Genomic DNA, 10,864 nt, shown 5'->3' on the forward strand with positions numbered 1-10,864 from the left:
CTAGCTCAGAGGTAGAACTCTTGCTTTCCGTGCCGGAGGCCCCGGTTCGGTTCCTGGCTGATGCACTTCCTGTGCAGCCCGACCTGGTCTGTCAGCGGAGGCTTGCGTCTTGCTGAGATGCTGAATGGGGTTCATTGGAGCTTCTGGACTAAGATGGACCAGGAGGCAAGCCCTGACGCTCTGCTTCTGAAAAGCAGCCAATGAGAACCCTGTGATCACAAGGGGTTGAGCTGCAGGGTCGGGCGGGTCCCTGTGAGCCGGGGCTCGTGGTCCACCAGAAGCTGCTGACACTTCTGTGCCAGGGCTTTGGCCCACAGAGGTTTGTGGGTGGGGCCCTGGCCCTCTGGAGCTGGCATCTTCTCAGGGATGGGTGTCCAGGACCTCAGCTCCCTGTATGCCAGGCCCGTGGTGGAAATGGGTTTTCAGGAGCTCAGGGGTGGAGATCCTGGTGTGGTGGCCCACATGGCTCAGGGTGGCCGAGCATGGGTGGTCCCTGGAGGTCAGGACCCTGTAAGCACAGGTGAGGGCGGGAAGCCTGGTGGGCCTGGTGTACCTTGGCACAATGGCCCCTCCTCTGTGTGGCACCATGCTTGCCCCCTGGAACCCCATCCTAGTCGGGGAGAGCATTTGCTAGGGTTGTCCCAGAGCATGAGAAATCACGCAGGCTGCTGGGAAGTGGTGTGAGGGGTGCAGAGTGCAGATCCTGGAGACAGAGGGCCTGGGTCTGAGCCCACCTCTGGGAGTCACTACTTGGTGACCTTGGGCAAGTGACTCAAGCTCTCCGGGCCTGGGATTCCGCATCTGTAAACCAGCAGCAAGAAAAATCTCATTGGGTGGTTTTGAGGAGGAAAGGGTTAATGAGATAAAAGCCTTCGACACAGGGCCTGGTTCGTGCTGAGAACTCAGTAACCATAGCTCAGTAACCATAGTCTTCCTTGACGTCTAAATAAACCAAAAAAACAAAACAAAAACCTCTTCACCTCTTTGATGCCGAGTCGATTCCGACCCACAGCGCCCCTAGAGGACAGAGTGGAACTGCCCACAGGGTCTCCAAGGCTGTCAATCTTCACAGAAGCAAAGCCTAAACCACACCCACTGCCTTGGAGTCAATTCTGACCCACAGCGCCCCTAGAGGACAGAGTGGAACTGCACCACAGGGTTTCCAAGGCTGTCATCTTTATAGAAGCAGACTGCCATATGTTTTTCCAAGGAGTGGCTAATGGGTTTGAACCTCTGACCTTACAGTTAGCAGCTGAGCTCTTAACCACTATGGCTCCTTCAGATTAAGTACCCCAGGAGTTTTCTTTAAGAGAAACTAAAATGGAGTCCTTAGGGGTGCAGTTAAGCACGTGACTACTAGTCGAAAGGTGGGCCGTTGGAATGCACCCAGAGCTGCACTAGAAGAATGCCTGGCGATCTGCTCCTGAAAAGGTCACAGCCTTGAGAACTCTTCGAAGCAGCGCTACTCTGCACAGGTGGGGTTGCTTTGCCGTCAGAACTGAATCCATGGCAACCAACAACAAAAAGCAAAGATGATCATTGTATGACCCCTAGTGGCAAGAAGCTATCATTACAACTGAGTTATAGCCAAGTAGGTCATCTCTCACTGGATCCACAGGCTGCTCCCGCCCCACCCCCAGCTCCCCTCCCCATGTCATCCCCTGACCCTACAGTAGGCAGCCCTCTTCAGGAACAAGGCCCCTTCACTCGCAGCTGTCCCAGACTCTTCAAAACTGGCTCCTACCATCATGGCTTATTAGGAGAACGGGTCCCTGCTGGGGCAGGGCTGGGGACCGCAGAGGCTCAAGGGCCTTTGAGACCAGAGGCTCTGCGGTGAGTGTGGGGCAGACCCAGCCTCCTCTCTCTAGTGTCCAGTGTCTTCCTCCTGGAACGTCTACCCGCTGTTCCCAGCCCTGCGAGTCTGCGGTGACCCTCACACCCTGTAGGGAAACCTCCTCACACCCTGCATCTTGCTCACAGCCCTACTGTGTACCAGGGACTGGGATCTGGTGGGGGGCACCAGGACGTGGGGCTGCAGAAGGATGAGTGACGGCAAGGCACATCAGCCTGGAGCCACAGCCTCGTTGCTCTGGATGGCGTGCCCTTGGTCTCAGCTTGTCGTGGGCCTGCTGCAGGCAGAATGCCAGGGGAAGGCTGGGCCTGGTGGTGCAAAGGGCAGGACGTCAGCGGGAGGCTGGGTCCAGCAGTGGCTTGCAGTAGGACCTCAGGGAAAGGATGAGCCCAGTAGAGGCATGGGGCAGGACGTCAGGGGAAGGCTGGGCGCGGTGCGGGCATGGGGCAGGACGTCAGGGGAAGGCTGGGCGCAGTGGGGGCATGGCAGGACGTCAGGGGAAGGCTGGGCCCAGGGCGGCGTGCGGCAGCGGGGCTCAGCCCTTGGTTGCCAAGCACCTGCTCCCTTTGCCAGCGTTTCCAGATATGTCATCGTCCCCACACTCCCTCTGCTGTCAATAAAATCAGGGCCAATATTTCCTCGCGTCCTCAAGACTGTCCTGTGAGGCTGGGGCAGCTCACTGCCAGAATCGTTGCCTCCTTTTTGTGGAGGGGGAATTCAACCCGGAGGAGCTGAGTCCTCAGGACACAGGACCCCGGCAGTCTGGGTTGTCCTGTAGCCCTAAAACATCTTTCTTTTCCAGGCCATCAAGACTTCTGAGCAATAGAACAAGACAACGTTTTCAAGCATGGAGTCAACAGTGGTGGGTGTATGGGGTGTGGACGGTGGGCTTGGACAGAGAGAGAATGGCTGAGGAGGGCCAACGTGGTAGCAGAGCACAGTGGGTGATGGTAGGTGACGCTCCTGGGCCATCCATCTCCCCGTCCGTGACCTTCATAACATCCTGTCTCCATCCTTCCTCCCTGTACGTGGGCTCTGTCCTACCTTCTCGGGTCCATGGTCTGCCAACAGCTGGGTGGAGCGATCTTGAACAATTCCCTCTGGTCATGTCGCTGCTCTCAGGATGCCCAAGTCCACTTGCCCACCTGGCCTGGGACCACCTATCACCACTCTGACCCTCTGTCTCATCTTTCCTACCTAACAGAACTTTTTGTTCCTAGAAGGACCACATGTTTGTGCCTCAGGGTCTTTGTACCTGCTGCAGTTTTTCCCAGAAATTCATGAGTCATTTCTTCACTTGCTCATGGTTGCTGTTAGAATGTCCCCTCCTTGGCCACCTGTCCAAATAGCCCCTTGCTCACTCTGTCACTCCCTATCCCCTTACCTTGCTTTAATTAACTTTTTAAAAAATGTTTTTTGAAGCACTTAACAACCGCTGGCATTACATTGCTGCTGTTGTGTGTGTCATGGAGCCGGTTCTGACTCTAGCAACCTTACAGGACAGAGTAGACCTGCCCCACAGGGTTTCAAAGGCTGTCATCTTTATGGGAACAGACCGCCAGGTCTTGTCTACTGCAGAGCTGCTGGTGAGTTTGAAACTTTCACTCCTTGGAGTTCTCCTTGACATCACACTCTACATGCAACAAAAGCTAAAAAATTGAAAACATTGAAAATCAACTTCATTGAGGTATCATTTGAAAAACAAGCTAGTACAATGTGATGGGCCTGCGCAGTTCGATGGGTTTTACCGGACTATTTATGAAACCACTACTCAGTCAAGGTACTGAACACTTCCAGCCCCACAGCACCCTGCCATCCCTCCTTCCTTGCCAAGCAACTCTGATGGGCGTCTGTCCCTGTCAGGTGCGTTTTCATCTTTCGTCAAGGGATTCATGTGGTGCAGCCTTGTTTTCTTCCGGGCTCTTTCGCTCAGCACACTGATTTTGAGTCTTCTGTGAGTTGCTGGCATTTTGCTGGTTTGTTGTGTTTCCTTGACAAGTAGTAGGTATATCCATCTGGAGCCCTGTTGGCACAAAGGTTAAGTGTTCGGCTGCTGAGAGAGAAGCTGGCAGTTTGAACCCACCAGTGACCCCCCCCAGAAGAAAGGTGTGGCAATCTGCTCCAGTCATGATTCCAGCCTGGGAAGCCCTGGGGGGGCAATTCTGTTGTCTTATAGCATTGCAATGAGTTGGAATCGCTCGATGGCAACGAATTATGCTGATAGCACATTGAATAATGAGAGACTAATTAGCTAATAAGTAAGACAAGTCATCTAATAACTGAAATGAAAGGAGCTCTGGTGGCGCAGTGGGTAAGGCATTTGGCTGGTAATTCCAAGGCCAGCTGTTCAAACCCACCAGCTGCTCCGCGGGAGGAAGATGAAGCAATCTATTTCTGTAAAGATTTCCAGCCTCGGAAATGCAATGGGGGTTGCTGAGTCAGAATTGACTCCATGGCAGTGAGTCCCCCCGCCCCCGGTGTGGTGCAGTGGTGAAGAGCTTAGCTGCTAACCACAAAGTCAAGGTCGGCAGTTCAAACCTGCCAGCTGCGCCTCAGGAGAAAGATGTGGCAGGTTGCTTCTGTAAAGAATTATAGCCTTGGAAACCCTGTGGGGTCATTCTGCTCTGTTCTGCAGTGCTATGAGTCAGAACCTACTTCATGGCACCACCGACCACAGTCATATATCCGTGTGGACACACCGTACTTTGTCTGTCCAGTCACCTGTTGATGGACATCGGGCTGTTTCCAGTTTTGGGCAATTACAAACAATGTTGCTGTGTGTATCTGTGTACAAGTCTGCATGGGGACATGTGCTGTGTTTTTCTTGGGTGGATACCTGGACAAGGGATGGGTGGGTCTGTGATAGGTGTGTGTTTAGCCTGAACCACACCTGGGTGTCCCCCAGGAGCAGAGAGGACATACACAATGCCACCCACTACTACCTGCCCCATGCAGACAACACCATCTTGCTTGTCGATAGTGAACATGACTTGAAGCACTTACTGATGAAGATCAAAGACTACAGCCTTCACTATGAGTTACACTTGAACACAAAGAAAACAAAAATTCTCACAATCGGACCAATAAGTAACCTCATGATAAATGGAGAAAAGATTGAAGTTGTCAAGGATTTTATTCTTCTTGGATCAACAATCAATGCCCATGGAAGCAGTGGTCAAAAAATCAAAAAACATATTGCACTGGACAAACCTTCTTCAAAAGAACTCTTTAAAGTGTTAAAAAGTAAAGACATCACTTTGAGTACTAAGGTGTACTTGACCTAAGCCATGGTATTTTCAACCACTTCATATACCATGTGAAAGCTGGACAATGAAAAAGGAAGACAGAAGAATTAATGTATTTGAAAATGGTGCTGGCAAAGAAAATTCAATATACTATGGATTGCCAGAAGAAGAGAAGTCAGTCTTAGAAGAAATACATCAGTCCTCACTTGTGGACATGGTTTCATTCCAAAGACCAAGTCATTTTGTGAAAATAGAGGATGACCACATCAGATCACAAAAGGGAAGATGATTATATCCTTACATAACTGCCAAATTACATCCTTACATAACTGCCAAACCACTGAGAGTCATGGCCCAGCCAACTTCGCACATAGCCTTAACCATCATGACCTGTGTTACTCTTACTGTGCACTACAGCGTTCATTACTGCCAGACGTATGTTGTTAACGTGCAAAATCGTCAGATAGTGGGTTTTTTGCTATTGTCATAAATGCAAAATGTCAGCTAATGAGATGGTCAATAAGTAAGGGGTCGCTGTGCGATCAGAGTGTTCCTTAGACGTGAGGCTGATGAGACTTCAACTTGCTTAGTTTGGATGCATCATCAGGAAAGACCAGTTGCTGGAAAAGGGCATCACGTTTGGCAAAGCTGAGGGTTAGAGAGAAGGAGAGAAAGCCTCAAGGGCACAGACTGGTCCAACAGCCCCAACAGTGGGCTCAAACAGACCCACCACGGCGCAGGACAAGCAGCAATTCCTTCTGTTGTAATAAGGTCGCCCTGAGTCAGTCCACTGGAGGACACTTGACAACCATCCCCACCAATGCCCCTATTTCCTTTAAAGGAGTGCTTGTCACAGTGCCCATGACTTGCTGCTTGGGGAAGGGTTGGAGGGCCAGCCGCCCAGTCCTCTCTCCTGCCCACGGTGAGCAGGGCATTTGGGTTTTGTTCCTCACTGGAAATTGGTCTTCGGTGCATGGTGGGTGCGTAATGACTGTGACCATACCCCTAGTGCTGCAGTAGCTACTCAGAAGACAGTACGTGGGGTGGCCCCATGCCTGTTGCTGTGGCAGGCATAGTTTGCTTTTATTCCAATTGCTGATTAGTATTTTATTTATCTGTTCACCCATTAAAGGGCCTTTGGATTGTTTCCAGTTTTTGGTGAATATGGATAACACCGCCGCAAACATTCTTGAACAGGTTTTTACATGAGTGTTTTTATTTATTTTGAACAAACACCTAGTGGGATTTCTGGGTCATGTAGTAAGTGCACCTTTACAAGAAATGGCCAAAGTGTTTTCCAAGATGGCTGCCCATGTTGTGTCTCCAAAAGCAAGAGGATACTTCCCGTGGTTCCAGATCCCCACAGCACTTGGTCTTTGCCTAACGCAAGGCCACAAAGATTTTCTTCTAAAATTTTATATTTTACAGGTAAGTCTATAATCAGTTTTGAGTCATTTTTGTATAGGGTATGAATAGAGGGAAGTTCATTTTTTCGTTTTTTAAACATGGCTGCTCGATTGTTCAGGCGTTTGTTGAAAGACTACCCATTCTCCATAGCATTGCCTCTACTGTTTGTCAAACATCAACTGATCTTTCTGGTGTGGGCCCATTTCTGTATCCTCTATTCCACTCTGTTGCTCTGCGTATCTCTCCCTTTGTCGGTACCACACTGCCTCAATGATGGTAGCTTTATGGTAAGTCTTAAAATTGAAGAGTGTTCTTGTTTCCCCCAAGATTGTTTTGACTATTCTAATTCCTTTGCCTTTCTAAAGTTGAGAATCAGCTTCCCATTGTCTGAAAAAGAAATCCTGCTGGGACTTTGATTGGGGTTGTGTCCAATCGATGTGGGAAGGAATGATTTTGTTACCCCCATCTCAGGAGACCACTGGAGTTTAGCTGGCTTCATTTTGGCGCCATATTGGTCTGCTGCCTGGGCCAAGCCCTGGGGGCCATGCTGAGACCTTATCCTGCTGACTAGCCTACAGCTGTGAGAGAAGGAGGGGGCTAATGTCGAGGAAGGAAGTACCATCTTGCAAAGTATTTGCCTCAGGAAAGGGCTCTGCAGGGTCTTTAGCAAGGGGGGCTATGATCCTCCAACCAGGCATGAAGGTTATCTCTGTAGACCCTAAAGAGTCAGACAAATTTAAAGACTCAATTTCCTTAAAAGCATCCTCTTGGCTGCCTCTTTCCCAGGTTTCAAGGCCCTGGCGCTTCCCTTTCAGAGCCCTGAATGGAGCACAGGAGATGTCCTGGGGCTGTGAGGTTAGGCTTCTTCTGTAATTCTACCACTCACAATTGGGTCCTGCCCTTCAGCTGCAGGAGATGATGGTCCCTTTAGTTTTCTATCACAGAACTTTCTGTCTTTCTCATCAGGCCATGAGCTGGTGGTTGATTAACTAGAGCCTGATCTATTATTGCTTCAGCACATCAAAGCCCCTTAACAGCAACCAGACAACTCCAGTGTATGTAAAAATCACCATTTTCACTATTTCTCAAATTACTGGAGATGGCTCACCAGCCAGTGGGTTCCCTTTCATCTGTATTTTCTCCGAGAACCTCACAGGTGAGAGCCTTAGAAACATGATCTGTGCTGTGCGGTGCGTGGTGACTGCCCCACTCACATCAGCAAGGTGGTCTTTGAGGCTGTTGGCCTCATTCCAGTGATCTAACTCCACAGTCTCATACTGAGGATCAACTTCCTAGAACTACTTCTGGCACCAAGTATCTTGTGCTATATGTCATTTGATTTCTTGACTGCTGCTTCCCTGGACATTGATTGTGGATCCAAGTAAAATGAAATCCCTGACAATTTCAGTATTTTCTCCATTTGTCGTGATGTTGCTTATGGGTCCAGTTATGCTGGCTTTTGTTTTCTTTATGTTAATGTGTAATCCATACTGAAGGCTGTAGTCTTTGATTTTCATCAGTAAGTGCTTCAAGTCATCTTCACGTTCAGCAGGTAAGGTTGTGTTATCTGTGTATCACAGGTTGTTAGTTTTCCTCCAATCCAGATGCTGCACTCTTCTTCGCATAGTTCAGCTTCTCAGATTACTTGCTCAGCACACAAACCGAATGATCATGGTGAAAGGGTACAACCCAGTTGCACACCATTTCCGAGTGTAAACCATGCAGCGTCCCTTTGCTCTGTTTGAATGACTGCCTCTTGATGATGTGCAGATTCCTCATGAGCACAATTAAGTGCTTCGGAATTCCCACTCTTCACAACGTTACCCGTAATTTGTAACAATCCACACAGTTGAGTGCTTTTGCACAGCCAATAAGACACAAGTCAATCTTCCTGTGTTTCCTTTGTTTTCACCCAACACGCATCTGACATCAGCAATGGTATCCTCTGTTCTATGCACGCTTCGGAATCTGGCTTGAATTTCTGGCAGTTCCATCTATGTGCTCTGCAACAGGTTTTAAATTATCTTCAGCAACATTTTACTTGTGTGTCATATTGATGGTATTGTTCAATAATCTGCACATTCTATTGGATCACCTTTTTCTGAAATAGGCACATACGTGGATCTATTCTGGTTGATTGCTCAGGTAGCTATCTTCAGATTTCTTGGCATAGACGTGGGAGTGCTTCCAGGGTTGCCTCCATTTGTGGAAACATCTTCGCTGGAATCCTATCAGTTCCTGGGGCCTTGTTTTTCTGCTGATGCCTCAGTGCACCTTGGACTTCTTCCTTGAGTGCCGTTGGTTCTTTGTCCTGTGCTACCTCCTGAGATGATCGAATGTTGACCAATCCTTTTTGGTACAGTGGCTCTGTATTCCTTCTATCTCTTTTTGATGCTTCCTGCATCATTAACCATTTTGCCCATAGAACCCTTCAATGTTGCAACTTGAGGCTTTATTCTTTTTTTTTTTTTTCTTCAGTTCTTTCAGCTTGAGAAATGACAAAAGTGTTCCTCCCTTTTGGATTTCTAACTCCAGGTCTTTGCATGTTTCATTATAACACTCTATCTTATTGAGCCACCCTTTGAAATCTGTTCAGCTTTTACTTCATCATTTCTTCCATTCACTATCCATACTTTATGTTCAAGAGCAAGTTTCAAGGTTTCTTCTGACATCCGTTTTGGTCTTTTCTTTCTTTCTCATCTTTTTAATGACATTTTGCTTTCTTCATGTATGATATCCTTGATCGTCATGCAACAACTCACCTGTCTCTAAATTCAGGTGGGATGTAATCAAGGTCATATTTTGGCTCTTGTGGGTTGGTTTTAATTTTCTTCAGCTTTCACTTGAACTTGCACATGAGCAAGTGACAGTCTGCTCTGCCATCAGCCCCTCCCCTTGTTCTGACTGATGATACTGAGCAGCCATTGTCTCTTTCCATGGATGTAGTCACTTTGATTCCTGTGTGTTCCGGTTGGTAAGATTCACATGTATAGTTGCTGTTGATGTTGTTGAAAAAGGTGTTTGCCGTGAATAAGCCATTGGTCTTGCAAAATTCTATTATGGGATCTCGGTTGTCCTTTCTATTACCAAGGCCATTTTTTCCAATGACTGATCCTTCTTGTTTGTTTCCAACTTTCACATTCTAATCGCCAGTTATATAATGCAGCTTGATTGCATGTTTTGTGAATTTCAGACTGTAGAAGCTGGGAAAAATCTTCAATTTGTTCATCTTTGGCGTAAGTAGTTACTGTGAAAATCTGATTAATAGTTATATTAATTTTTTTTGTAGGCATGTGCATATTATCCTATCACTGACAGTGTTGTCCTTCAGGATAGATCTTGAAATGTTCCTTTTGATGTTGACTGTGAAGCTGCTCCTTTTCAAGTTGTCATTCCTGGCATAGTGGGCTATATGATTGTCTGATTCCAATGGCCAATACCAGTCCCTTTCAGATCCTCACCCCAAAACAAATCCAAACCCACTGCCATTGAGTAGAGTCTGATGTATCCATCCTACAAGACAGAGTAGAACTGCCTCATGGGATTTCCAAGGCTATAAATCTTCATGGAAGCAGAAGGCCACATCTTGTTCCTGTAGAGAAGCTGGTGGGTTCCAATCACCAACCTTGGTTAGTAGCTGAGCACTTTAACCAATGTGCCACTAGGGTTCCCTTCACTAATGCCTAGGCTATCGATCTTCAAGCATTCCATTTCATTTTTGACATCTTCCAATTTTCCTTGATTGATCCTTACTACATTCTACATTCTGATTATTAATGGGTGTTTGCAGCTGTTTCTTCTCATTTCAAGGCATGCCACATCAGCAAGTGAAGGTCCTGAAAGCTCTACTCCATCCATGTAATTAAAGTTGATGCTACTTTGTGTGAGCAGCAATTCTGCACTCATAGTCTGAGCACCTTCTGTCCCGAAGGGCTCATCTTCCTGCACTGTATCAGATAGTTCCGTTACTATCCGTAAGGTTTTCACTGATTAGTTATTTAAAAGTAGATCAGCAGGCTGTCTGAGTCTGGAAGCTCTACTCCAGGTGACTCTGCTGGTATGTGAAATCACAGTGTCATAGCTTCCAGCACAGAGCCAATGAAAGATGCATCCTTAAGCCAACAGCCACAATAGGGAACTAGAGCTGTATACTGTTGCGAAACTCTGGGAAATGGTGTAAAACACATGCCTTAGAATTGTCTCATTTGATTGGTCCAGAGAGCTGAAATGTTTAGGCACCAACTCCCATCAGTCACTGGTTGAGTGTTGCTTCAGTGGATTATTAACAACCCAGCACTCTGTCCTGTCCACGAATGGGAATCGAAAGTCTTCTGGAGTATTACGAAGTTGCAAGCAATGG

Source organism: Orycteropus afer, unplaced genomic scaffold, assembly GCF_000298275.1.
Source record: "Orycteropus afer afer isolate SDZICR_OR568_19922 unplaced genomic scaffold, OryAfe1.0 scaffold00371, whole genome shotgun sequence".
NCBI classification, from domain to species: domain Eukaryota; kingdom Metazoa; phylum Chordata; class Mammalia; order Tubulidentata; family Orycteropodidae; genus Orycteropus; species Orycteropus afer.